The following is a 27,027-nucleotide window of genomic DNA, read 5'->3' on the forward strand; positions in this document are numbered from 1 at the left end:
ATGTGTAGCTACGGAGCCACACACAAGTCTCCTGACACGCATTTGCAAATCAGCACACGCATTTGCGAGTCGTCCGCGGCAGGACTGTCGCAAACGTCACCTGTAAGAAAAGGTCCCGTTTTTACAGGTCGCCCATCCACGGATTTTTGTCCGCATTTAACCATGTGTATGTGCCAACAAATCATTGTACACATTTGCTGATATTTGTCATATATCTGTGACTTCAATCATGCATTGTAGATTGTTGTGACACATTTGTGACTGTGGTTATAGTTTCAGATTCTTGTTACGTATTTTTGGATTGAAGTATTTGCCACAATAAAGACAACATGTATAAAATGCAAAATTTTGAAAGGAATTCTCGCTTACGGCCATACTACCCTGAGAACGCCCGATCTCGTCCGATCTCGTAAGCTAAGCAGGGTCGGGCCTGGTTAGTACTTGGATGGGAGACCGCCTGGGAATACCAGGTGCTGTAAGCTTTTGCACCGCAAAAATAAAAAAAACTTTTGACAAATGTAAGCAAGTGTGCGAGCTGCTTTTTTATAAATTTCCACATATTCGGCTGACAGGCTGAGAGCACAAAATGCCAACATTCAGCGTCCCCTGCCTTTGGGTGTTGCTACAGTCTCGCCGTGGACGACTCGCAAATGCGTGTGGCAATTTGCAAATGCGTGTCTGGAGACTTGAGTGTGGCTCCGGAGCTCAACATTAAGACCAAAAGGGGACTCTCGTAGTCTACAGGTGTAGCAGACAGATGACCCGATGCAGTCCGGTTGGGTTGGTGCAGTGAGTGTTTACTAAATAAAAAGTTAATGAATCAATTTTAAAAAATGGTGTTTACTGAATGCAATAAAGGGAAGTATAGTTAATGTGGCAATTAGCAGGTGTGGAGAAGCTTCATTCATTTTTTTTAGCTTCACTGGTTATATCATTGGTTCTTATTTTATTAGTTCCACTTTATTCTTCCATTTATTCCAATTTAATTTAAATAATGTCAAATAAATGGTACATGACCATGGGTGGATAGCAGTGAACGCCCCCCCAAGTTATTGGTGTATATATTGGTGGTACGGGGCTGGTATAATATTAGTGCCCCCATGTGGTCCGAATGTGTAGCTACGGAGCCACACACAAGTCTCCTGACACGCATTTGCAAATCAGCACACGCATTTGCGAGTCGTCCGCGGCAGGACTGTAGCAAACGTCACCTGTAAGAAAAGGTCCCGTTTTTACAGGTCGCCCATCTACGGATTTTTGTCCGCATTTAACCATGTGTATGTGCCAACAAATCATTGTACACATTTGCTGATATTTGTCATATATCTGTGACTTCAATCATGCATTGTAGATTGTTGTGACACATTTGTGACTGTGGTTATAGTTTCAGATTCTTGTTACGTATTTTTGGATTGAAGTATTTGCCACAATAAAGACAACATGTATAAAATGCAAAATTTTGAAAGGAATTCTCGCTTACGGCCATACTACCCTGAGAACGCTCGATCTCGTCCGATCTCGGAAGCCAAGCAGGGTCGGGCCTGGTTAGTACTTGGATGGGAGACCGCCTGGGAATACCAGGTGCTGTAAGCTTTTGCACCGCAAAAATAAAAAAAAACTTTTGACAAATGTAAGCAAGTATGCGAGCTGCTTTTTTATAAATTTCCACATATTCGCCTGACAGGCTGAGAGCACAAAATGCCAACATTCAGCGTCCCCTGCCTTTGGGTGTTGCTACAGTCTCGCCGTGGACGACTCGCAAATGCGTGTGGCAATTTGCAAATGCGTGTCTGGAGACTTGAGTGTGGCTCCGGAGCTCCACATTAAGACCAAAAGGGGACTCTCGTAGTCTACAGGTGTAGCAGACAGATGACCCGATGCAGTCCGGTTGGGTTGGTGCAGTGAGTGTTTACTAAATAAAAAGTTAATGAATCAATTTTAAAAAATGGTGTTTACTGAATGCAATAAAGGGAAGTATAGTTAATGTGGCAATTAGCAGGTGTGGAGAAGCTTCATTCATTTTTTTTAGCTTCACTGGTTATATCATTGGTTCTTATTTTATTAGTTCCACTTTATTCTTCCATTTATTCCAATTTAATTTAAATAATGTCAAATAAATGGTACATGACCATGGGTGGATAGCAGTGAACGCCCCCCCAAGTTATTGGTGTATATATTGGTGGTACGGGGCTGGTATAATATTAGTGCCCCCATGTGGTCCGAATGTGTAGCTACGGAGCCACACACAAGTCTCCTGACACGCATTTGCAAATCAGCACACGCATTTGCGAGTCGTCCGCGGCAGGACTGTAGCAAACGTCACCTGTAAGAAAAGGTCCCGTTTTTACAGGTCGCCCATCCACGGATTTTTGTCCGCATTTAACCATGTGTATGTGCCAACAAATCATTGTACACATTTGCTGATATTTGTCATATATCTGTGACTTCAATCATGCATTGTAGATTGTTGTGACACATTTGTGACTGTGGTTATAGTTTCAGATTCTTGTTACGTATTTTTGGATTGAAGTATTTGCCACAATAAAGACAACATGTATAAAATGCAAAATTTTGAAAGGAATTCTCGCTTACGGCCATACTACCCTGAGAACGCCCGATCTCGTCCGATCTCGTAAGCTAAGCAGGGTCGGGCCTGGTTAGTACTTGGATGGGAGACCGCCTGGGAATACCAGGTGCTGTAAGCTTTTGCACCGCAAAAATAAAAAAAACTTTTGACAAATGTAAGCAAGTGTGCGAGCTGCTTTTTTATAAATTTCCACATATTCGGCTGACAGGCTGAGAGCACAAAATGCCAACATTCAGCGTCCCCTGCCTTTGGGTGTTGCTACAGTCTCGCCGTGGACGACTCGCAAATGCGTGTGGCAATTTGCAAATGCGTGTCTGGAGACTTGAGTGTGGCTCCGGAGCTCAACATTAAGACCAAAAGGGGACTCTCGTAGTCTACAGGTGTAGCAGACAGATGACCCGATGCAGTCCGGTTGGGTTGGTGCAGTGAGTGTTTACTAAATAAAAAGTTAATGAATCAATTTTAAAAAATGGTGTTTACTGAATGCAATAAAGGGAAGTATAGTTAATGTGGCAATTAGCAGGTGTGGAGAAGCTTCATTCATTTTTTTTAGCTTCACTGGTTATATCATTGGTTCTTATTTTATTAGTTCCACTTTATTCTTCCATTTATTCCAATTTAATTTAAATAATGTCAAATAAATGGTACATGACCATGGGTGGATAGCAGTGAACGCCCCCCCAAGTTATTGGTGTATATATTGGTGGTACGGGGCTGGTATAATATTAGTGCCCCCATGTGGTCCGAATGTGTAGCTACGGAGCCACACACAAGTCTCCTGACACGCATTTGCAAATCAGCACACGCATTTGCGAGTCGTACGCGGCAGGACTGTAGCAAACGTCACCTGTAAGAAAAGGTCCCGTTTTTACAGGTCGCCCATCCACGGATTTTTGTCCGCATTTAACCATGTGTATGTGCCAACAAATCATTGTACACATTTGCTGATATTTGTCATATATCTGTGACTTCAATCATGCATTGTAGATTGTTGTGACACATTTGTGACTGTGGTTATAGTTTCAGATTCTTGTTACGTATTTTTGGATTGAAGTATTTGCCACAATAAAGACAACATGTATAAAATGCAAAATTTTGAAAGGAATTCTTGCTTACGGCCATACTACCCTGAGAACGCCCGATCTCCTCCGATCTCGGAAGCTAAGAAGGGTCGGGCCTGGTTAGTACTTGGATGGGAGACCGCCTGGGAATACCAGGTGCTGTAAGCTTTTGCACCGCAAAAATAAAAAAAACTTTTGACAAATGTAAGCAAGTATGCGAGCTGCTTTTTTATAAATTTCCACATATTCGCCTGACAGGCTGAGAGCACAAAATGCCAACATTCAGCGTCCCCTGCCTTTGGGTGTTGCTACAGTCTCGCCGTGGACGACTCGCAAATGCGTGTGGCAATTTGCAAATGCGTGTCTGGAGACTTGAGTGTGGCTCCGGAGCTCCACATTAAGACCAAAAGGGGACTCTCGTAGTCTACAGGTGTAGCAGACAGATGACCCGATGCAGTCCGGTTGGGTTGGTGCAGTGAGTGTTTACTAAATAAAAAGTTAATGAATCAATTTTAAAAAATGGTGTTTACTGAATGCAATAAAGGGAAGTATAGTTAATGTGGCAATTAGCAGGTGTGGAGAAGCTTCATTCATTTTTTTTAGCTTCACTGGTTATATCATTGGTTCTTATTTTATTAGTTCCACTTTATTCTTCCATTTATTCCAATTTAATTTAAATAATGTCAAATAAATGGTACATGACCATGGGTGGATAGCAGTGAACGCCCCCCCAAGTTATTGGTGTATATATTGGTGGTACGGGGCTGGTATAATATTAGTGCCCCCATGTGGTCCGAATGTGTAGCTACGGAGCCACACACAAGTCTCCTGACACGCATTTGCAAATCAGCACACGCATTTGCGAGTCGTCCGCGGCAGGACTAGCAAACGTCACCTGTAAGAAAAGGTCCCGTTTTTACAGGTCGCCCATCCACGGATTTTTGTCCGCATTTAACCATGTGTATGTGCCAACAAATCATTGTACACATTTGCTGATATTTGTCATATATCTGTGACTTCAATCATGCATTGTAGATTGTTGTGACACATTTGTGACTGTGGTTATAGTTTCAGATTCTTGTTACGTATTTTTGGATTGAAGTATTTGCCACAATAAAGACAACATGTATAAAATGCAAAATTTTGAAAGGAATTCTCGCTTACGGCCATACTACCCTGAGAACGCCCGATCTCGTCCGATCTCGGAAGCTAAGCAGGGTCGGGCCTGGTTAGTACTTGGATGGGAGACCGCCTGGGAATACCAGGTGCTGTAAGCTTTTGCACCGCAAAAATAAAAAAAACTTTTGACAAATGTAAGCAAGTATGCGAGCTGCTTTTTTATAAATTTCCACATATTCGCCTGACAGGCTAAGAGCACAAAATGCCAACATTCAGCGTCCCCTGCCTTTGGGTGTTGCTACAGTCTCGCCGTGGACGACTCGCAAATGCGTGTGGCAATTTGCAAATGCGTGTCTGGAGACTTGAGTGTGGCTCCGGAGCTCCACATTAAGACCAAAAGGGGACTCTCGTAGTCTACAGGTGTAGCAGACAGATGACCCGATGCAGTCCGGTTGGGTTGGTGCAGTGAGTGTTTACTAAATAAAAAGTTAATGAATCAATTTTAAAAAATGGTGTTTACTGAATGCAATAAAGGGAAGTATAGTTAATGTGGCAATTAGCAGGTGTGGAGAAGCTTCATTCATTTTTTTTAGCTTCACTGGTTATATCATTGGTTCTTATTTTATTAGTTCCACTTTATTCTTCCATTTATTCCAATTTAATTTAAATAATGTCAAATAAATGGTACATGACCATGGGTGGATAGCAGTGAACGCCCCCCCAAGTTATTGGTGTATATATTGGTGGTACGGGGCTGGTATAATATTAGTGCCCCCATGTGGTCCGAATGTGTAGCTACGGAGCCACACACAAGTCTCCTGACACGCATTTGCAAATCAGCACACGCATTTGCGAGTCGTCCGCGGCAGGACTGTAGCAAACGTCACCTGTAAGAAAAGGTCCCGTTTTTACAGGTCGCCCATCTACGGATTTTTGTCCGCATTTAACCATGTGTATGTGCCAACAAATCATTGTACACATTTGCTGATATTTGTCATATATCTGTGACTTCAATCATGCATTGTAGATTGTTGTGACACATTTGTGACTGTGGTTATAGTTTCAGATTCTTGTTACGTATTTTTGGATTGAAGTATTTGCCACAATAAAGACAACATGTATAAAATGCAAAATTTTGAAAGGAATTCTCGCTTACGGCCATACTACCCTGAGAACGCTCGATCTCGTCCGATCTCGGAAGCCAAGCAGGGTCGGGCCTGGTTAGTACTTGGATGGGAGACCGCCTGGGAATACCAGGTGCTGTAAGCTTTTGCACCGCAAAAATAAAAAAAAACTTTTGACAAATGTAAGCAAGTATGCGAGCTGCTTTTTTATAAATTTCCACATATTCGCCTGACAGGCTGAGAGCACAAAATGCCAACATTCAGCGTCCCCTGCCTTTGGGTGTTGCTACAGTCTCGCCGTGGACGACTCGCAAATGCGTGTGGCAATTTGCAAATGCGTGTCTGGAGACTTGAGTGTGGCTCCGGAGCTCCACATTAAGACCAAAAGGGGACTCTCGTAGTCTACAGGTGTAGCAGACAGATGACCCGATGCAGTCCGGTTGGGTTGGTGCAGTGAGTGTTTACTAAATAAAAAGTTAATGAATCAATTTTAAAAAATGGTGTTTACTGAATGCAATAAAGGGAAGTATAGTTAATGTGGCAATTAGCAGGTGTGGAGAAGCTTCATTCATTTTTTTTAGCTTCACTGGTTATATCATTGGTTCTTATTTTATTAGTTCCACTTTATTCTTCCATTTATTCCAATTTAATTTAAATAATGTCAAATAAATGGTACATGACCATGGGTGGATAGCAGTGAACGCCCCCCCAAGTTATTGGTGTATATATTGGTGGTACGGGGCTGGTATAATATTAGTGCCCCCATGTGGTCCGAATGTGTAGCTACGGAGCCACACACAAGTCTCCTGACACGCATTTGCAAATCAGCACACGCATTTGCGAGTCGTACGCGGCAGGACTGTAGCAAACGTCACCTGTAAGAAAAGGTCCCGTTTTTACAGGTCGCCCATCCACGGATTTTTGTCCGCATTTAACCATGTGTATGTGCCAACAAATCATTGTACACATTTGCTGATATTTGTCATATATCTGTGACTTCAATCATGCATTGTAGATTGTTGTGACACATTTGTGACTGTGGTTATAGTTTCAGATTCTTGTTACGTATTTTTGGATTGAAGTATTTGCCACAATAAAGACAACATGTATAAAATGCAAAATTTTGAAAGGAATTCTCGCTTACGGCCATACTACCCTGAGAACGCCCGATCTCGTCCGATCTCGGAAGCTAAGCAGGGTCGGGCCTGGTTAGTACTTGGATGGGAGACCGCCTGGGAATACCAGGTGCTGTAAGCTTTTGCACCGCAAAAATAAAAAAAACTTTTGACAAATGTAAGCAAGTATGCGAGCTGCTTTTTTATAAATTTCCACATATTCGCCTGACAGGCTGAGAGCACAAAATGCCAACATTCAGCGTCCCCTGCCTTTGGGTGTTGCTACAGTCTCGCCGTGGACGACTCGCAAATGCGTGTGGCAATTTGCAAATGCGTGTCTGGAGACTTGAGTGTGGCTCCGGAGCTCCACATTAAGACCAAAAGGGGACTCTCGTAGTCTACAGGTGTAGCAGACAGATGACCCGATGCAGTCCGGTTGGGTTGGTGCAGTGAGTGTTTACTAAATAAAAAGTTAATGAATCAATTTTAAAAAATGGTGTTTACTGAATGCAATAAAGGGAAGTATAGTTAATGTGGCAATTAGCAGGTGTGGAGAAGCTTCATTCATTTTTTTTAGCTTCACTGGTTATATCATTGGTTCTTATTTTATTAGTTCCACTTTATTCTTCCATTTATTCCAATTTAATTTAAATAATGTCAAATAAATGGTACATGACCATGGGTGGATAGCAGTGAACGCCCCCCCAAGTTATTGGTGTATATATTGGTGGTACGGGGCTGGTATAATATTAGTGCCCCCATGTGGTCCGAATGTGTAGCTACGGAGCCACACACAAGTCTCCTGACACGCATTTGCAAATCAGCACACGCATTTGCGAGTCGTCCGCGGCAGGACTGTAGCAAACGTCACCTGTAAGAAAAGGTCCCGTTTTTACAGGTCGCCCATCCACGGATTTTTGTCCGCATTTAACCATGTGTATGTGCCAACAAATCATTGTACACATTTGCTGATATTTGTCATATATCTGTGACTTCAATCATGCATTGTAGATTGTTGTGACACATTTGTGACTGTGGTTATAGTTTCAGATTCTTGTTACGTATTTTTGGATTGAAGTATTTGCCACAATAAAGACAACATGTATAAAATGCAAAATTTTGAAAGGAATTCTCGCTTACGGCCATACTACCCTGAGAACGCCCGATCTCGTTCGATCTCGGAAGCTAAGCAGGGTCGGGCCTGGTTAGTACTTGGATGGGAGACCGCCTGGGAATACCAGGTGCTGTAAGCTTTTGCACCGCAAAAATAAAAAAAACTTTTGACAAATGTAAGCAAGTATGCGAGCTGCTTTTTTATAAATTTCCACATATTCGCCTGACAGGCTGAGAGCACAAAATGCCAACATTCAGCGTCCCCTGCCTTTGGGTGTTGCTACAGTCTCGCCGTGGACGACTCGCAAATGCGTGTGGCAATTTGCAAATGCGTGTCTGGAGACTTGAGTGTGGCTCCGGAGCTCCACATTAAGACCAAAAGGGGACTCTCGTAGTCTACAGGTGTAGCAGACAGATGACCCGATGCAGTCCGGTTGGGTTGGTGCAGTGAGTGTTTACTAAATAAAAAGTTAATGAATCAATTTTAAAAAATGGTGTTTACTGAATGCAATAAAGGGAAGTATAGTTAATGTGGCAATTAGCAGGTGTGGAGAAGCTTCATTCATTTTTTTTAGCTTCACTGGTTATATCATTGGTTCTTATTTTATTAGTTCCACTTTATTCTTCCATTTATTCCAATTTAATTTAAATAATGTCAAATAAATGGTACATGACCATGGGTGGATAGCAGTGAACGCCCCCCCAAGTTATTGGTGTATATATTGGTGGTACGGGGCTGGTATAATATTAGTGCCCCCATGTGGTCCGAATGTGTAGCTACGGAGCCACACACAAGTCTCCTGACACGCATTTGCAAATCAGCACACGCATTTGCGAGTCGTCCGCGGCAGGACTGTCGCAAACGTCACCTGTAAGAAAAGGTCCCGTTTTTACAGGTCGCCCATCCACGGATTTTTGTCCGCATTTAACCATGTGTATGTGCCAACAAATCATTGTACACATTTGCTGATATTTGTCATATATCTGTGACTTCAATCATGCATTGTAGATTGTTGTGACACATTTGTGACTGTGGTTATAGTTTCAGATTCTTGTTACGTATTTTTGGATTGAAGTATTTGCCACAATAAAGACAACATGTATAAAATGCAAAATTTTGAAAGGAATTCTCGCTTACGGCCATACTACCCTGAGAACGCCCGATCTCGTCCGATCTCGGAAGCTAAGCAGGGTCGGGCCTGGTTAGTACTTGGATGGGAGACCGCCTGGGAATACCAGGTGCTGTAAGCTTTTGCACCGCAAAAATAAAAAAAACTTTTGACAAATGTAAGCAAGTGTGCGAGCTGCTTTTTTATAAATTTCCACATATTCGGCTGACAGGCTGAGAGCACAAAATGCCAACATTCAGCGTCCCCTGCCTTTGGGTGTTGCTACAGTCTCGCCGTGGACGACTCGCAAATGCGTGTGGCAATTTGCAAATGCGTGTCTGGAGACTTGAGTGTGGCTCCGGAGCTCAACATTAAGACCAAAAGGGGACTCTCGTAGTCTACAGGTGTAGCAGACAGATGACCCGATGCAGTCCGGTTGGGTTGGTGCAGTGAGTGTTTACTAAATAAAAAGTTAATGAATCAATTTTAAAAAATGGTGTTTACTGAATGCAATAAAGGGAAGTATAGTTAATGTGGCAATTAGCAGGTGTGGAGAAGCTTCATTCATTTTTTTTAGCTTCACTGGTTATATCATTGGTTCTTATTTTATTAGTTCCACTTTATTCTTCCATTTATTCCAATTTAATTTAAATAATGTCAAATAAATGGTACATGACCATGGGTGGATAGCAGTGAACGCCCCCCCAAGTTATTGGTGTATATATTGGTGGTACGGGGCTGGTATAATATTAGTGCCCCCATGTGGTCCGAATGTGTAGCTACGGAGCCACACACAAGTCTCCTGACACGCATTTGCAAATCAGCACACGCATTTGCGAGTCGTCCGCGGCAGGACTGTAGCAAACGTCACCTGTAAGAAAAGGTCCCGTTTTTACAGGTCGCCCATCTACGGATTTTTGTCCGCATTTAACCATGTGTATGTGCCAACAAATCATTGTACACATTTGCTGATATTTGTCATATATCTGTGACTTCAATCATGCATTGTAGATTGTTGTGACACATTTGTGACTGTGGTTATAGTTTCAGATTCTTGTTACGTATTTTTGGATTGAAGTATTTGCCACAATAAAGACAACATGTATAAAATGCAAAATTTTGAAAGGAATTCTCGCTTACGGCCATACTACCCTGAGAACGCTCGATCTCGTCCGATCTCGGAAGCCAAGCAGGGTCGGGCCTGGTTAGTACTTGGATGGGAGACCGCCTGGGAATACCAGGTGCTGTAAGCTTTTGCACCGCAAAAATAAAAAAAACTTTTGACAAATGTAAGCAAGTATGCGAGCTGCTTTTTTATAAATTTCCACATATTCGCCTGACAGGCTGAGAGCACAAAATGCCAACATTCAGCGTCCCCTGCCTTTGGGTGTTGCTACAGTCTCGCCGTGGACGACTCGCAAATGCGTGTGGCAATTTGCAAATGCGTGTCTGGAGACTTGAGTGTGGCTCCGGAGCTCCACATTAAGACCAAAAGGGGACTCTCGTAGTCTACAGGTGTAGCAGACAGATGACCCGATGCAGTCCGGTTGGGTTGGTGCAGTGAGTGTTTACTAAATAAAAAGTTAATGAATCAATTTTAAAAAATGGTGTTTACTGAATGCAATAAAGGGAAGTATAGTTAATGTGGCAATTAGCAGGTGTGGAGAAGCTTCATTCATTTTTTTTAGCTTCACTGGTTATATCATTGGTTCTTATTTTATTAGTTCCACTTTATTCTTCCATTTATTCCAATTTAATTTAAATAATGTCAAATAAATGGTACATGACCATGGGTGGATAGCAGTGAACGCCCCCCCAAGTTATTGGTGTATATATTGGTGGTACGGGGCTGGTATAATATTAGTGCCCCCATGTGGTCCGAATGTGTAGCTACGGAGCCACACACAAGTCTCCTGACACGCATTTGCAAATCAGCACACGCATTTGCGAGTCGTACGCGGCAGGACTGTAGCAAACGTCACCTGTAAGAAAAGGTCCCGTTTTTACAGGTCGCCCATCCACGGATTTTTGTCCGCATTTAACCATGTGTATGTGCCAACAAATCATTGTACACATTTGCTGATATTTGTCATATATCTGTGACTTCAATCATGCATTGTAGATTGTTGTGACACATTTGTGACTGTGGTTATAGTTTCAGATTCTTGTTACGTATTTTTGGATTGAAGTATTTGCCACAATAAAGACAACATGTATAAAATGCAAAATTTTGAAAGGAATTCTCGCTTACGGCCATACTACCCTGAGAACGCCCGATCTCGTCCGATCTCGGAAGCTAAGCAGGGTCGGGCCTGGTTAGTACTTGGATGGGAGACCGCCTGGGAATACCAGGTGCTGTAAGCTTTTGCACCGCAAAAATAAAAAAAACTTTTGACAAATGTAAGCAAGTATGCGAGCTGCTTTTTTATAAATTTCCACATATTCGCCTGACAGGCTGAGAGCACAAAATGCCAACATTCAGCGTCCCCTGCCTTTGGGTGTTGCTACAGTCTCGCCGTGGACGACTCGCAAATGCGTGTGGCAATTTGCAAATGCGTGTCTGGAGACTTGAGTGTGGCTCCGGAGCTCCACATTAAGACCAAAAGGGGACTCTCGTAGTCTACAGGTGTAGCAGACAGATGACCCGATGCAGTCCGGTTGGGTTGGTGCAGTGAGTGTTTACTAAATAAAAAGTTAATGAATCAATTTTAAAAAATGGTGTTTACTGAATGCAATAAAGGGAAGTATAGTTAATGTGGCAATTAGCAGGTGTGGAGAAGCTTCATTCATTTTTTTTAGCTTCACTGGTTATATCATTGGTTCTTATTTTATTAGTTCCACTTTATTCTTCCATTTATTCCAATTTAATTTAAATAATGTCAAATAAATGGTACATGACCATGGGTGGATAGCAGTGAACGCCCCCCCAAGTTATTGGTGTATATATTGGTGGTACGGGGCTGGTATAATATTAGTGCCCCCATGTGGTCCGAATGTGTAGCTACGGAGCCACACACAAGTCTCCTGACACGCATTTGCAAATCAGCACACGCATTTGCGAGTCGTCCGCGGCAGGACTGTCGCAAACGTCACCTGTAAGAAAAGGTCCCGTTTTTACAGGTCGCCCATCCACGGATTTTTGTCCGCATTTAACCATGTGTATGTGCCAACAAATCATTGTACACATTTGCTGATATTTGTCATATATCTGTGACTTCAATCATGCATTGTAGATTGTTGTGACACATTTGTGACTGTGGTTATAGTTTCAGATTCTTGTTACGTATTTTTGGATTGAAGTATTTGCCACAATAAAGACAACATGTATAAAATGCAAAATTTTGAAAGGAATTCTCGCTTACGGCCATACTACCCTGAGAACGCCCGATCTCGTCCGATCTCGGAAGCTAAGCAGGGTCGGGCCTGGTTAGTACTTGGATGGGAGACCGCCTGGGAATACCAGGTGCTGTAAGCTTTTGCACCGCAAAAATAAAAAAAACTTTTGACAAATGTAAGCAAGTGTGCGAGCTGCTTTTTTATAAATTTCCACATATTCGGCTGACAGGCTGAGAGCACAAAATGCCAACATTCAGCGTCCCCTGCCTTTGGGTGTTGCTACAGTCTCGCCGTGGACGACTCGCAAATGCGTGTGGCAATTTGCAAATGCGTGTCTGGAGACTTGAGTGTGGCTCCGGAGCTCAACATTAAGACCAAAAGGGGACTCTCGTAGTCTACAGGTGTAGCAGACAGATGACCCGATGCAGTCCGGTTGGGTTGGTGCAGTGAGTGTTTACTAAATAAAAAGTTAATGAATCAATTTTAAAAAATGGTGTTTACTGAATGCAATAAAGGGAAGTATAGTTAATGTGGCAATTAGCAGGTGTGGAGAAGCTTCATTCATTTTTTTTAGCTTCACTGGTTATATCATTGGTTCTTATTTTATTAGTTCCACTTTATTCTTCCATTTATTCCAATTTAATTTAAATAATGTCAAATAAATGGTACATGACCATGGGTGGATAGCAGTGAACGCCCCCCCAAGTTATTGGTGTATATATTGGTGGTACGGGGCTGGTATAATATTAGTGCCCCCATGTGGTCCGAATGTGTAGCTACGGAGCCACACACAAGTCTCCTGACACGCATTTGCAAATCAGCACACGCATTTGCGAGTCGTCCGCGGCAGGACTGTAGCAAACGTCACCTGTAAGAAAAGGTCCCGTTTTTACAGGTCGCCCATCCACGGATTTTTGTCCGCATTTAACCATGTGTATGTGCCAACAAATCATTGTACACATTTGCTGATATTTGTCATATATCTGTGACTTCAATCATGCATTGTAGATTGTTGTGACACATTTGTGACTGTGGTTATAGTTTCAGATTCTTGTTACGTATTTTTGGATTGAAGTATTTGCCACAATAAAGACAACATGTATAAAATGCAAAATTTTGAAAGGAATTCTCGCTTACGGCCATACTACCCTGAGAACGCCCGATCTCGTCCGATCTCGGAACCTAAGCAGGGTCGGGCCTGGTTAGTACTTGGATGGGAGACCGCCTGGGAATACCAGGTGCTGTAAGCTTTTGCACCGCAAAAATAAAAAAAACTTTTGACAAATGTAAGCAAGTATGCGAGCTGCTTTTTTATAAATTTCCACATATTCGCCTGACAGGCTGAGAGCACAAAATGCCAACATTCAGCGTCCCCTGCCTTTGGGTGTTGCTACAGTCTCGCCGTGGACGACTCGCAAATGCGTGTGGCAATTTGCAAATGCGTGTCTGGAGACTTGAGTGTGGCTCCGGAGTTCAACATTAAGACCAAAAGGGGACTCTCGTAGTCGACAGGTGTAGCAGACAGATGACCCGATGCAGTCCGGTTGGGTTGGTGCAGTGAGTGTTTACTAAATAAAAAGTTAATGAATCAATTAAAAAAAATGGTGTTTACTGAATGCAATAAAGGGAAGTATAGTTAATGTGGCAATTAGCAGGTGTGGAGAAGCTTCATTCATTTTTTTTAGCTTCACTGGTTATATCATTGGTTCTTATTTTATTAGTTCCACTTTATTCTTCCATTTATTCCAATTTAATTTAAATAATGTCAAATAAATGGTACATGACCATGGGTGGATAGCAGTGAACGCCCCCCCAAGTTATTGGTGTATATATTGGTGTTACGGGGCTGGTATAATATTAGTGCCCCCATGTGGTCCGAATGTGTAGCTACGGAGCCACACACAAGTCTCCTGACACGCATTTGCAAATCAGCACACGCATTTGCGAGTCGTCCGCGGCAGGACTGTAGCAAACGTCACCTGTAAAAAAAGGTCCCGTTTTTACAGGTCGCCCATCTACGGATTTTTGTCCGCATTTAACCATGTGTATGTGCCAACAAATCATTGTACACATTTGCTGATATTTGTCATATATCTGTGACTTCAATCATGCATTGTAGATTGTTGTGACACATTTGTGACTGTGGTTATAGTTTCAGATTCTTGTTACGTATTTTTGGATTGAAGTATTTGCCACAATAAAGACAACATGTATAAAATGCAAAATTTTGAAAGGAATTCTCGCTTACGGCCATACTACCCTGAGAACGCCCGATCTCGTCCGATCTCGGAAGCTAAGCAGGGTCGGGCCTGGTTAGTACTTGGATGGGAGACCGCCTGGGAATACCAGGTGCTGTAAGCTTTTGCACCGCAAAAATAAAAAAAACTTTTGACAAATGTAAGCAAGTATGCGAGCTGCTTTTTTATAAATTTCCACATATTCGCCTGACAGGCTGAGAGCACAAAATGCCAACATTCAGCGTCCCCTGCCTTTGGGTGTTGCTACAGTCTCGCCGTGGACGACTCGCAAATGCGTGTGGCAATTTGCAAATGCGTGTCTGGAGACTTGACTGTGGCTCCGGAGCTCCACATTAAGACCAAAAGGGGACTCTCGTAGTCTACAGGTGTAGCAGACAGATGACCCGATGCAGTCCGGTTGGGTTGGTGCAGTGAGTGTTTACTAAATAAAAAGTTAATGAATCAATTTTAAAAAATGGTGTTTAGAATAGAAATCCCTTTATTGTCATTGTACTCAAGTGTGCAACGAGATTAGAGGGCTCCCCTCTCCAGTGCAATACAACAATAATACAGACAAATATATAAATTAGATAAATAAAGAAGACAGTGCAATGGAATTCAGTACCATTACTGAATGCAATAAAGGGAAGTATAGTTAATGTGGCAATTAGCAGGTGTGGAGAAGCTTCATTCATTTTTTTTAGCTTCACTGGTTATATCATTGGTTCTTATTTTATTAGTTCCACTTTATTCTTCCATTTATTCCAATTTAATTTAAATAATGTCAAATAAATGGTACATGACCATGGGTGGATAGCAGTGAACGCCCCCCCAAGTTATTGGTGTATATATTGGTGGTACGGGGCTGGTATAATATTAGTGCCCCCATGTGGTCCGAATGTGTAGCTACGGAGCCACACACAAGTCTCCTGACACGCATTTGCAAATCAGCACACGCATTTGCGAGTCGTCCGCGGCAGGACTGTAGCAAACGTCACCTGTAAGAAAAGGTCCCGTTTTTACAGGTCGCCCATCCACGGATTTTTGTCCGCATTTAACCATGTGTATGTGCCAACAAATCATTGTACACATTTGCTGATATTTGTCATATATCTGTGACTTCAATCATGCATTGTAGATTGTTGTGACACATTTGTGACTGTGGTTATAGTTTCAGATTCTTGTTACGTATTTTTGGATTGAAGTATTTGCCACAATAAAGACAACATGTATAAAATGCAAAATTTTGAAAGGAATTCTCGCTTACGGCCATACTACCCTGAGAACGCCCGATCTCGTCCGATCTCGGAAGCTAAGCAGGGTCGGGCCTGGTTAGTACTTGGATGGGAGACCGCCTGGGAATACCAGGTGCTGTAAGCTTTTGCACCGCAAAAATAAAAAAAACTTTTGACAAATGTAAGCAAGTATGCGAGCTGCTTTTTTATAAATTTCCACATATTCGCCTGACAGGCTGAGAGCACAAAATGCCAACATTCAGCGTCCCCTGCCTTTGGGTGTTGCTACAGTCTCGCCGTGGACGACTCGCAAATGCGTGTGGCAATTTGCAAATGCGTGTCTGGAGACTTGAGTGTGGCTCCGGAGCTCCACATTAAGACCAAAAGGGGACTCTCGTAGTCTACAGGTGTAGCAGACAGATGACCCGATGCAGTCCGGTTGGGTTGGTGCAGTGAGTGTTTACTAAATAAAAAGTTAATGAATCAATTTAAAAAAATGGTGTTTACTGAATGCAATAAAGGGAAGTATAGTTAATGTGGCAATTAGCAGGTGTGGAGAAGCTTCATTCATTTTTTTTAGCTTCACTGGTTATATCATTGGTTCTTATTTTATTAGTTCCACTTTATTCTTCCATTTATTCCAATTTAATTTAAATAATGTCAAATAAATGGTACATGACCATGGGTGGATAGCAGTGAACGCCCCCCCAAGTTATTGGTGTATATATTGGTGGTACGGGGCTGGTATAATATTAGTGCCCCCATGTGGTCCGAATGTGTAGCTACGGAGCCACACACAAGTCTCCTGACACGCATTTGCAAATCAGCACACGCATTTGCGAGTCGTCCGCGGCAGGACTGTAGCAAACGTCACCTGTAAGAAAAGGTCCCGTTTTTACAGGTCGCCCATCCACGGATTTTTGTCCGCATTTAACCATGTGTATGTGCCAACAAATCATTGTACACATTTGCTGATATTTGTCATATATCTGTGACTTCAATCATGCATTGTAGATTGTTGTGACACATTTGTGACTGTGGTTATAGTTTCAGATTCTTGTTACGTATTTTTGGATTGAAGTATTTGCCACAATAAAGACAACATGTATAAAATGCAAAATTTTGAAAGGAATTCTCGCTTACGGCCATACTACCCTGAGAACGCCCGATCTCGTCCGATCTCGGAAGCTAAGCAGGGTCGGGCCTGGTTAGTACTTGGATGGGAGACCGCCTGGGAATACCAGGTGCTGTAAGCTTTTGCACCGCAAAAATAAAAAAAACTTTTGACAAATGTAAGCAAGTATGCGAGCTGCTTTTTTATAAATTTCCACATATTCGCCTGACAGGCTGAGAGCACAAAATGCCAACATTCAGCGTCCCCTGCCTTTGGGTGTTGCTACAGTCTCGCCGTGGACGACTCGCAAATGCGTGTGGCAATTTGCAAATGCGTGTCTGGAGACTTGAGTGTGGCTCCGGAGCTCCACATTAAGACCAAAAGGGGACTCTCGTAGTCTACAGGTGTAGCAGACAGATGACCCGATGCAGTCCGGTTGGGTTGGTGCAGTGAGTGTTTACTAAATAAAAAGTTAATGAATCAATTTTAAAAAATGGTGTTTACTGAATGCAATAAAGGGAAGTATAGTTAATGTGGCAATTAGCAGGTGTGGAGAAGCTTCATTCATTTTTTTTAGCTTCACTGGTTATATCATTGGTTCTTATTTTATTAGTTCCACTTTATTCTTCCATTTATTCCAATTTAATTTAAATAATGTCAAATAAATGGTACATGACCATGGGTGGATAGCAGTGAACGCCCCCCCAAGTTATTGGTGTATATATTGGTGGTACGGGGCTGGTATAATATTAGTGCCCCCATGTGGTCCGAATGTGTAGCTACGGAGCCACACACAAGTCTCCTGACACGCATTTGCAAATCAGCACACGCATTTGCGAGTCGTCCGCGGCAGGACTGTAGCAAACGTCACCTGTAAGAAAAGGTCCCGTTTTTACAGGTCGCCCATCCACGGATTTTTGTCCGCATTTAACCATGTGTATGTGCCAACAAATCATTGTACACATTTGCTGATATTTGTCATATATCTGTGACTTCAATCATGCATTGTAGATTGTTGTGACACATTTGTGACTGTGGTTATAGTTTCAGATTCTTGTTACGTATTTTTGGATTGAAGTATTTGCCACAATAAAGACAACATGTATAAAATGCAAAATTTTGAAAGGAATTCTCGCTTACGGCCATACTACCCTGAGAACGCCCGATCTCGTCCGATCTCGGAAGCTAAGCAGGGTCGGGCCTGGTTAGTACTTGGATGGGAGACCGCCTGGGAATACCAGGTGCTGTAAGCTTTTGCACCGCAAAAATAAAAAAAACTTTTGACAAATGTAAGCAAGTATGCGAGCTGCTTTTTTATAAATTTCCACATATTCGCCTGACAGGCTGAGAGCACAAAATGCCAACATTCAGCGTCCCCTGCCTTTGGGTGTTGCTACAGTCTCGCCGTGGACGACTCGCAAATGCGTGTGGCAATTTGCAAATGCGTGTCTGGAGACTTGAGTGTGGCTCCGGAGCTCCACATTAAGACCAAAAGGGGACTCTCGTAGTCTACAGGTGTAGCAGACAGATGACCCGATGCAGTCCGGTTGGGTTGGTGCAGTGAGTGTTTACTAAATAAAAAGTTAATGAATCAATTTTAAAAAATGGTGTTTACTGAATGCAATAAAGGGAAGTATAGTTAATGTGGCAATTAGCAGGTGTGGAGAAGCTTCATTCATTTTTTTTAGCTTCACTGGTTATATCATTGGTTCTTATTTTATTAGTTCCACTTTATTCTTCCATTTATTCCAATTTAATTTAAATAATGTCAAATAAATGGTACATGACCATGGGTGGATAGCAGTGAACGCCCCCCCAAGTTATTGGTGTATATATTGGTGGTACGGGGCTGGTATAATATTAGTGCCCCCATGTGGTCCGAATGTGTAGCTACGGAGCCACACACAAGTCTCCTGACACGCATTTGCAAATCAGCACACGCATTTGCGAGTCGTCCGCGGCAGGACTGTAGCAAACGTCACCTGTAAGAAAAGGTCCCGTTTTTACAGGTCGCCCATCCACGGATTTTTGTCCGCATTTAACCATGTGTATGTGCCAACAAATCATTGTACACATTTGCTGATATTTGTCATATATCTGTGACTTCAATCATGCATTGTAGATTGTTGTGACACATTTGTGACTGTGGTTATAGTTTCAGATTCTTGTTACGTATTTTTGGATTGAAGTATTTGCCACAATAAAGACAACATGTATAAAATGCAAAATTTTGAAAGGAATTCTCGCTTACGGCCATACTACCCTGAGAACGCCCGATCTCGTCCGATCTCGGAAGCTAAGCAGGGTCGGGCCTGGTTAGTACTTGGATGGGAGACCGCCTGGGAATACCAGGTGCTGTAAGCTTTTGCACCGCAAAAATAAAAAAAACTTTTGACAAATGTAAGCAAGTATGCGAGCTGCTTTTTTATAAATTTCCACATATTCGCCTGACAGGCTGAGAGCACAAAATGCCAACATTCAGCGTCCCCTGCCTTTGGGTGTTGCTACAGTCTCGCCGTGGACGACTCGCAAATGCGTGTGGCAATTTGCAAATGCGTGTCTGGAGACTTGAGTGTGGCTCCGGAGCTCCACATTAAGACCAAAAGGGGACTCTCGTAGTCTACAGGTGTAGCAGACAGATGACCCGATGCAGTCCGGTTGGGTTGGTGCAGTGAGTGTTTACTAAATAAAAAGTTAATGAATCAATTTTAAAAAATGGTGTTTACTGAATGCAATAAAGGGAAGTATAGTTAATGTGGCAATTAGCAGGTGTGGAGAAGCTTCATTCATTTTTTTTAGCTTCACTGGTTATATCATTGGTTCTTATTTTATTAGTTCCACTTTATTCTTCCATTTATTCCAATTTAATTTAAATAATGTCAAATAAATGGTACATGACCATGGGTGGATAGCAGTGAACGCCCCCCCAAGTTATTGGTGTATATATTGGTGGTACGGGGCTGGTATAATATTAGTGCCCCCATGTGGTCCGAATGTGTAGCTACGGAGCCACACACAAGTCTCCTGACACGCATTTGCAAATCAGCACACGCATTTGCGAGTCGTCCGCGGCAGGACTGTAGCAAACGTCACCTGTAAGAAAAGGTCCCGTTTTTACAGGTCGCCCATCCACGGATTTTTGTCCGCATTTAACCATGTGTATGTGCCAACAAATCATTGTACACATTTGCTGATATTTGTCATATATCTGTGACTTCAATCATGCATTGTAGATTGTTGTGACACATTTGTGACTGTGGTTATAGTTTCAGATTCTTGTTACGTATTTTTGGATTGAAGTATTTGCCACAATAAAGACAACATGTATAAAATGCAAAATTTTGAAAGGAATTCTCGCTTACGGCCATACTACCCTGAGAACGCCCGATCTCGTCCGATCTCGGAACCTAAGCAGGGTCGGGCCTGGTTAGTACTTGGATGGGAGACCGCCTGGGAATACCAGGTGCTGTAAGCTTTTGCACCGCAAAAATAAAAAAAACTTTTGACAAATGTAAGCAAGTATGCGAGCTGCTTTTTTATAAATTTCCACATATTCGCCTGACAGGCTGAGAGCACAAAATGCCAACATTCAGCGTCCCCTGCCTTTGGGTGTTGCTACAGTCTCGCCGTGGACGACTCGCAAATGCGTGTGGCAATTTGCAAATGCGTGTCTGGAGACTTGAGTGTGGCTCCGGAGTTCAACATTAAGACCAAAAGGGGACTCTCGTAGTCGACAGGTGTAGCAGACAGATGACCCGATGCAGTCCGGTTGGGTTGGTGCAGTGAGTGTTTACTAAATAAAAAGTTAATGAATCAATTAAAAAAAATGGTGTTTACTGAATGCAATAAAGGGAAGTATAGTTAATGTGGCAATTAGCAGGTGTGGAGAAGCTTCATTCATTTTTTTTAGCTTCACTGGTTATATCATTGGTTCTTATTTTATTAGTTCCACTTTATTCTTCCATTTATTCCAATTTAATTTAAATAATGTCAAATAAATGGTACATGACCATGGGTGGATAGCAGTGAACGCCCCCCCAAGTTATTGGTGTATATATTGGTGGTACGGGGCTGGTATAATATTAGTGCCCCCATGTGGTCCGAATGTGTAGCTACGGAGCCACACACAAGTCTCCTGACACGCATTTGCAAATCAGCACACGCATTTGCGAATCGTCCGCGGCAGGACTGTCGCAAACGTCACCTGTAAGAAAAGGTCCCGTTTTTACAGGTCGCCCATCCACGGATTTTTGTCCGCATTTAACCATGTGTATGTGCCAACAAATCATTGTACACATTTGCTGATATTTGTCATATATCTGTGACTTCAATCATGCATTGTAGATTGTTGTGACACATTTGTGACTGTGGTTATAGTTTCAGATTCTTGTTACGTATTTTTGGATTGAAGTATTTGCCACAATAAAGACAACATGTATAAAATGCAAAATTTTGAAAGGAATTCTCGCTTACGGCCATACTACCCTGAGAACGCCCGATCTCGTCCGATCTCGGAAGCTAAGCAGGGTCGGGCCTGGTTAGTACTTGGATGGGAGACCGCCTGGGAATACCAGGTGCTGTAAGCTTTTGCACCGCAAAAATAAAAAAAACTTTTGACAAATGTAAGCAAGTGTGCGAGCTGCTTTTTTATAAATTTCCACATATTCGGCTGACAGGCTGAGAGCACAAAATGCCAACATTCAGCGTCCCCTGCCTTTGGGTGTTGCTACAGTCTCGCCGTGGACGACTCGCAAATGCGTGTGGCAATTTGCAAATGCGTGTCTGGAGACTTGAGTGTGGCTCCGGAGCTCAACATTAAGACCAAAAGGGGACTCTCGTAGTCTACAGGTGTAGCAGACAGATGACCCGATGCAGTCCGGTTGGGTTGGTGCAGTGAGTGTTTACTAAATAAAAAGTTAATGAATCAATTTTAAAAAATGGTGTTTACTGAATGCAATAAAGGGAAGTATAGTTAATGTGGCAATTAGCAGGTGTGGAGAAGCTTCATTCATTTTTTTTAGCTTCACTGGTTATATCATTGGTTCTTATTTTATTAGTTCCACTTTATTCTTCCATTTATTCCAATTTAATTTAAATAATGTCAAATAAATGGTACATGACCATGGGTGGATAGCAGTGAACGCCCCCCCAAGTTATTGGTGTATATATTGGTGGTACGGGGCTGGTATAATATTAGTGCCCCCATGTGGTCCGAATGTGTAGCTACGGAGCCACACACAAGTCTCCTGACACGCATTTGCAAATCAGCACACGCATTTGCGAGTCGTACGCGGCAGGACTGTAGCAAACGTCACCTGTAAGAAAAGGTCCCGTTTTTACAGGTCGCCCATCCACGGATTTTTGTCCGCATTTAACCATGTGTATGTGCCAACAAATCATTGTACACATTTGCTGATATTTGTCATATATCTGTGACTTCAATCATGCATTGTAGATTGTTGTGACACATTTGTGACTGTGGTTATAGTTTCAGATTCTTGTTACGTATTTTTGGATTGAAGTATTTGCCACAATAAAGACAACATGTATAAAATGCAAAATTTTGAAAGGAATTCTTGCTTACGGCCATACTACCCTGAGAACGCCCGATCTCCTCCGATCTCGGAAGCTAAGCAGGGTCGGGCCTGGTTAGTACTTGGATGGGAGACCGCCTGGGAATACCAGGTGCTGTAAGCTTTTGCACCGCAAAAATAAAAAAAACTTTTGACAAATGTAAGCAAGTATGCGAGCTGCTTTTTTATAAATTTCCACATATTCGCCTGACAGGCTGAGAGCACAAAATGCCAACATTCAGCGTCCCCTGCCTTTGGGTGTTGCTACAGTCTCGCCGTGGACGACTCGCAAATGCGTGTGGCAATTTGCAAATGCGTGTCTGGAGACTTGAGTGTGGCTCCGGAGCTCCACATTAAGACCAAAAGGGGACTCTCGTAGTCTACAGGTGTAGCAGACAGATGACCCGATGCAGTCCGGTTGGGTTGGTGCAGTGAGTGTTTACTAAATAAAAAGTTAATGAATCAATTTAAAAAAATGGTGTTTACTGAATGCAATAAAGGGAAGTATAGTTAATGTGGCAATTAGCAGGTGTGGAGAAGCTTCATTCATTTTTTTTAGCTTCACTGGTTATATCATTGGTTCTTATTTTATTAGTTCCACTTTATTCTTCCATTTATTCCAATTTAATTTAAATAATGTCAAATAAATGGTACATGACCATGGGTGGATAGCAGTGAACGCCCCCCCAAGTTATTGGTGTATATATTGGTGGTACGGGGCTGGTATAATATTAGTGCCCCCATGTGGTCCGAATGTGTAGCTACGGAGCCACACACAAGTCTCCTGACACGCATTTGCAAATCAGCACACGCATTTGCGAGTCGTCCGCGGCAGGACTGTAGCAAACGTCACCTGTAAGAAAAGGTCCCGTTTTTACAGGTCGCCCATCCACGGATTTTTGTCCGCATTTAACCATGTGTATGTGCCAACAAATCATTGTACACATTTGCTGATATTTGTCATATATATGTGACTTCAATCATGCATTGTAGATTGTTGTGACACATTTGTGACTGTGGTTATAGTTTCAGATTCTTGTTACGTATTTTTGGATTGAAGTATTTGCCACAATAAAGACAACATGTATAAAATGCAAAATTTTGAAAGGAATTCTCGCTTACGGCCATACTACCCTGAGAACGCCCGATCTCGTCCGATCTCGGAAGCTAAGCAGGGTCGGGCCTGGTTAGTACTTGGATGGGAGACCGCCTGGGAATACCAGGTGCTGTAAGCTTTTGCACCGCAAAAATAAAAAAAACTTTTGACAAATGTAAGCAAGTGTGCGAGCTGCTTTTTTATAAATTTCCACATATTCGGCTGACAGGCTGAGAGCACAAAATGCCAACATTCAGCGTCCCCTGCCTTTGGGTGTTGCTACAGTCTCGCCGTGGACGACTCGCAAATGCGTGTGGCAATTTGCAAATGCGTGTCTGGAGACTTGAGTGTGGCTCCGGAGCTCAACATTAAGACCAAAAGGGGACTCTCGTAGTCTACAGGTGTAGCAGACAGATGACCCGATGCAGTCCGGTTGGGTTGGTGCAGTGAGTGTTTACTAAATAAAAAGTTAATGAATCAATTTTAAAAAATGGTGTTTACTGAATGCAATAAAGGGAAGTATAGTTAATGTGGCAATTAGCAGGTGTGGAGAAGCTTCATTCATTTTTTTTAGCTTCACTGGTTATATCATTGGTTCTTATTTTATTAGTTCCACTTTATTCTTCCATTTATTCCAATTTAATTTAAATAATGTCAAATAAATGGTACATGACCATGGGTGGATAGCAGTGAACGCCCCCCCAAGTTATTGGTGTATATATTGGTGGTACGGGGCTGGTATAATATTAGTGCCCCCATGTGGTCCGAATGTGTAGCTACGGAGCCACACACAAGTCTCCTGACACGCATTTGCAAATCAGCACACGCATTTGCGAGTCGTACGCGGCAGGACTGTAGCAAACGTCACCTGTAAGAAAAGGTCCCGTTTTTACAGGTCGCCCATCCACGGATTTTTGTCCGCATTTAACCATGTGTATGTGCCAACAAATCATTGTACACATTTGCTGATATTTGTCATATATCTGTGACTTCAATCATGCATTGTAGATTGTTGTGACACATTTGTGACTGTGGTTATAGTTTCAGATTCTTGTTACGTATTTTTGGATTGAAGTATTTGCCACAATAAAGACAACATGTATAAAATGCAAAATTTTGAAAGGAATTCTTGCTTACGGCCATACTACCCTGAGAACGCCCGATCTCCTCCGATCTCGGAAGCTAAGCAGGGTCGGGCCTGGTTAGTACTTGGATGGGAGACCGCCTGGGAATACCAGGTGCTGTAAGCTTTTGCACCGCAAAAATAAAAAAAACTTTTGACAAATGTAAGCAAGTATGCGAGCTGCTTTTTTATAAATTTCCACATATTCGCCTGACAGGCTGAGAGCACAAAATGCCAACATTCAGCGTCCCCTGCCTTTGGGTGTTGCTACAGTCTCGCCGTGGACGACTCGCAAATGCGTGTGGCAATTTGCAAATGCGTGTCTGGAGACTTGAGTGTGGCTCCGGAGCTCCACATTAAGACCAAAAGGGGACTCTCGTAGTCTACAGGTGTAGCAGACAGATGACCCGATGCAGTCCGGTTGGGTTGGTGCAGTGAGTGTTTACTAAATAAAAAGTTAATGAATCAATTTAAAAAAATGGTGTTTACTGAATGCAATAAAGGGAAGTATAGTTAATGTGGCAATTAGCAGGTGTGGAGAAGCTTCATTCATTTTTTTTAGCTTCACTGGTTATATCATTGGTTCTTATTTTATTAGTTCCACTTTATTCTTCCATTTATTCCAATTTAATTTAAATAATGTCAAATAAATGGTACATGACCATGGGTGGATAGCAGTGAACGCCCCCCCAAGTTATTGGTGTATATATTGGTGGTACGGGGCTGGTATAATATTAGTGCCCCCATGTGGTCCGAATGTGTAGCTACGGAGCCACACACAAGTCTCCTAACACGCATTTGCAAATCAGCACACGCATTTGCGAGTCGTCCGCGGCAGGACTGTAGCAAACGTCACCTGTAAGAAAAGGTCCCGTTTTTACAGGTCGCCCATCCACGGATTTTTGTCCGCATTTAACCATGTGTATGTGCCAACAAATCATTGTACACATTTGCTGATATTTGTCATATATATGTGACTTCAATCATGCATTGTAGATTGTTGTGACACATTTGTGACTGTGGTTATAGTTTCAGATTCTTGTTACGTATTTTTGGATTGAAGTATTTGCCACAATAAAGACAACATGTATAAAATGCAAAATTTTGAAAGGAATTCTCGCTTACGGCCATACTACCCTGAGAACGCCCGATCTCGTCCGATCTCGGAAGCTAAGCAGGGTCGGGCCTGGTTAGTACTTGGATGGGAGACCGCCTGGGAATACCAGGTGCTGTAAGCTTTTGCACCGCAAAAATAAAAAAAACTTTTGACAAATGTAAGCAAGTGTGCGAGCTGCTTTTTTATAAATTTCCACATATTCGGCTGACAGGCTGAGAGCACAAAATGCCAACATTCAGCGTCCCCTGCCTTTGGGTGTTGCTACAGTCTCGCCGTGGACGACTCGCAAATGCGTGTGGCAATTTGCAAATGCGTGTCTGGAGACTTGAGTGTGGCTCCGGAGCTCAACATTAAGACCAAAAGGGGACTCTCGTAGTCTACAGGTGTAGCAGACAGATGACCCGATGCAGTCCGGTTGGGTTGGTGCAGTGAGTGTTTACTAAATAAAAAGTTAATGAATCAATTTTAAAAAATGGTGTTTACTGAATGCAATAAAGGGAAGTATAGTTAATGTGGCAATTAGCAGGTGTGGAGAAGCTTCATTCATTTTTTTTAGCTTCACTGGTTATATCATTGGTTCTTATTTTATTAGTTCCACTTTATTCTTCCATTTATTCCAATTTAATTTAAATAATGTCAAATAAATGGTACATGACCATGGGTGGATAGCAGTGAACGCCCCCCCAAGTTATTGGTGTATATATTGGTGGTACGGGGCTGGTATAATATTAGTGCCCCCATGTGGTCCGAATGTGTAGCTACGGAGCCACACACAAGTCTCCTGACACGCATTTGCAAATCAGCACACGCATTTGCGAGTCGTACGCGGCAGGACTGTAGCAAACGTCACCTGTAAGAAAAGGTCCCGTTTTTACAGGTCGCCCATCCACGGATTTTTGTCCGCATTTAACCATGTGTATGTGCCAACAAATCATTGTACACATTTGCTGATATTTGTCATATATCTG

At 42.5% G+C, this 27,027-nt stretch overlaps 24 non-coding genes across 24 annotated transcripts; all 24 read left to right on the plus strand.

The window, feature by feature from the left end:
- Nucleotides 1-363: 363 nt before the first annotated feature.
- Nucleotides 364-482, plus strand: LOC148315356 (5S ribosomal RNA). The gene has a single exon (XR_015841168.1). It is a non-coding gene; the product is annotated as a 5S ribosomal RNA (ribosomal RNA).
- Nucleotides 483-1,474: 992 nt separating this feature from the next.
- On the plus strand, nt 1,475-1,593 carry LOC148315357 (5S ribosomal RNA). Its single transcript, XR_015841161.1, has one exon. It is a non-coding gene; the product is annotated as a 5S ribosomal RNA (ribosomal RNA).
- A 993-nt stretch (nt 1,594-2,586) lies between these two features.
- Nucleotides 2,587-2,705, plus strand: LOC148315358 (5S ribosomal RNA). The gene has a single exon (XR_015841169.1). It is a non-coding gene; the product is annotated as a 5S ribosomal RNA (ribosomal RNA).
- Nucleotides 2,706-3,697: 992 nt separating this feature from the next.
- LOC148315359 (5S ribosomal RNA) lies at nt 3,698-3,816 on the plus strand. Its single transcript, XR_015841192.1, has one exon. It is a non-coding gene; the product is annotated as a 5S ribosomal RNA (ribosomal RNA).
- Nucleotides 3,817-4,806: 990 nt separating this feature from the next.
- On the plus strand, nt 4,807-4,925 carry LOC148315360 (5S ribosomal RNA). The gene has a single exon (XR_015840981.1). It is a non-coding gene; the product is annotated as a 5S ribosomal RNA (ribosomal RNA).
- A 992-nt stretch (nt 4,926-5,917) lies between these two features.
- LOC148315361 (5S ribosomal RNA) lies at nt 5,918-6,036 on the plus strand. Its single transcript, XR_015841162.1, has one exon. It is a non-coding gene; the product is annotated as a 5S ribosomal RNA (ribosomal RNA).
- A 993-nt stretch (nt 6,037-7,029) lies between these two features.
- Nucleotides 7,030-7,148, plus strand: LOC148315362 (5S ribosomal RNA). Its single transcript, XR_015840983.1, has one exon. It is a non-coding gene; the product is annotated as a 5S ribosomal RNA (ribosomal RNA).
- Nucleotides 7,149-8,140: 992 nt separating this feature from the next.
- LOC148315363 (5S ribosomal RNA) lies at nt 8,141-8,259 on the plus strand. The gene has a single exon (XR_015841075.1). It is a non-coding gene; the product is annotated as a 5S ribosomal RNA (ribosomal RNA).
- Nucleotides 8,260-9,251: 992 nt separating this feature from the next.
- LOC148315364 (5S ribosomal RNA) lies at nt 9,252-9,370 on the plus strand. Its single transcript, XR_015840984.1, has one exon. It is a non-coding gene; the product is annotated as a 5S ribosomal RNA (ribosomal RNA).
- Nucleotides 9,371-10,362: 992 nt separating this feature from the next.
- On the plus strand, nt 10,363-10,481 carry LOC148315365 (5S ribosomal RNA). The gene has a single exon (XR_015841163.1). It is a non-coding gene; the product is annotated as a 5S ribosomal RNA (ribosomal RNA).
- Nucleotides 10,482-11,473: 992 nt separating this feature from the next.
- Nucleotides 11,474-11,592, plus strand: LOC148315366 (5S ribosomal RNA). The gene has a single exon (XR_015840985.1). It is a non-coding gene; the product is annotated as a 5S ribosomal RNA (ribosomal RNA).
- A 992-nt stretch (nt 11,593-12,584) lies between these two features.
- LOC148315367 (5S ribosomal RNA) lies at nt 12,585-12,703 on the plus strand. The gene has a single exon (XR_015840986.1). It is a non-coding gene; the product is annotated as a 5S ribosomal RNA (ribosomal RNA).
- Nucleotides 12,704-13,695: 992 nt separating this feature from the next.
- LOC148315368 (5S ribosomal RNA) lies at nt 13,696-13,814 on the plus strand. Its single transcript, XR_015841164.1, has one exon. It is a non-coding gene; the product is annotated as a 5S ribosomal RNA (ribosomal RNA).
- A 992-nt stretch (nt 13,815-14,806) lies between these two features.
- LOC148315369 (5S ribosomal RNA) lies at nt 14,807-14,925 on the plus strand. Its single transcript, XR_015840987.1, has one exon. It is a non-coding gene; the product is annotated as a 5S ribosomal RNA (ribosomal RNA).
- A 1,137-nt stretch (nt 14,926-16,062) lies between these two features.
- LOC148315370 (5S ribosomal RNA) lies at nt 16,063-16,181 on the plus strand. The gene has a single exon (XR_015840988.1). It is a non-coding gene; the product is annotated as a 5S ribosomal RNA (ribosomal RNA).
- Nucleotides 16,182-17,173: 992 nt separating this feature from the next.
- Nucleotides 17,174-17,292, plus strand: LOC148315371 (5S ribosomal RNA). The gene has a single exon (XR_015840989.1). It is a non-coding gene; the product is annotated as a 5S ribosomal RNA (ribosomal RNA).
- A 992-nt stretch (nt 17,293-18,284) lies between these two features.
- Nucleotides 18,285-18,403, plus strand: LOC148315372 (5S ribosomal RNA). The gene has a single exon (XR_015840990.1). It is a non-coding gene; the product is annotated as a 5S ribosomal RNA (ribosomal RNA).
- A 992-nt stretch (nt 18,404-19,395) lies between these two features.
- On the plus strand, nt 19,396-19,514 carry LOC148315373 (5S ribosomal RNA). Its single transcript, XR_015840991.1, has one exon. It is a non-coding gene; the product is annotated as a 5S ribosomal RNA (ribosomal RNA).
- A 992-nt stretch (nt 19,515-20,506) lies between these two features.
- Nucleotides 20,507-20,625, plus strand: LOC148315374 (5S ribosomal RNA). The gene has a single exon (XR_015841165.1). It is a non-coding gene; the product is annotated as a 5S ribosomal RNA (ribosomal RNA).
- A 992-nt stretch (nt 20,626-21,617) lies between these two features.
- Nucleotides 21,618-21,736, plus strand: LOC148315375 (5S ribosomal RNA). The gene has a single exon (XR_015840992.1). It is a non-coding gene; the product is annotated as a 5S ribosomal RNA (ribosomal RNA).
- A 992-nt stretch (nt 21,737-22,728) lies between these two features.
- LOC148315376 (5S ribosomal RNA) lies at nt 22,729-22,847 on the plus strand. Its single transcript, XR_015841089.1, has one exon. It is a non-coding gene; the product is annotated as a 5S ribosomal RNA (ribosomal RNA).
- Nucleotides 22,848-23,839: 992 nt separating this feature from the next.
- LOC148315377 (5S ribosomal RNA) lies at nt 23,840-23,958 on the plus strand. Its single transcript, XR_015840994.1, has one exon. It is a non-coding gene; the product is annotated as a 5S ribosomal RNA (ribosomal RNA).
- Nucleotides 23,959-24,950: 992 nt separating this feature from the next.
- On the plus strand, nt 24,951-25,069 carry LOC148315378 (5S ribosomal RNA). The gene has a single exon (XR_015841090.1). It is a non-coding gene; the product is annotated as a 5S ribosomal RNA (ribosomal RNA).
- Nucleotides 25,070-26,061: 992 nt separating this feature from the next.
- On the plus strand, nt 26,062-26,180 carry LOC148315379 (5S ribosomal RNA). The gene has a single exon (XR_015840995.1). It is a non-coding gene; the product is annotated as a 5S ribosomal RNA (ribosomal RNA).
- The last annotated feature ends 847 nt before the right edge of the window (nt 26,181-27,027 follow it).

This window comes from Idiotropiscis lumnitzeri, unplaced genomic scaffold, assembly GCF_059441095.1.
Source record: "Idiotropiscis lumnitzeri isolate Australia: NSW breed Sydney's pygmy pipehorse unplaced genomic scaffold, RoL_Ilum_1.0 HiC_scaffold_114, whole genome shotgun sequence".
NCBI classification, from domain to species: domain Eukaryota; kingdom Metazoa; phylum Chordata; class Actinopteri; order Syngnathiformes; family Syngnathidae; genus Idiotropiscis; species Idiotropiscis lumnitzeri.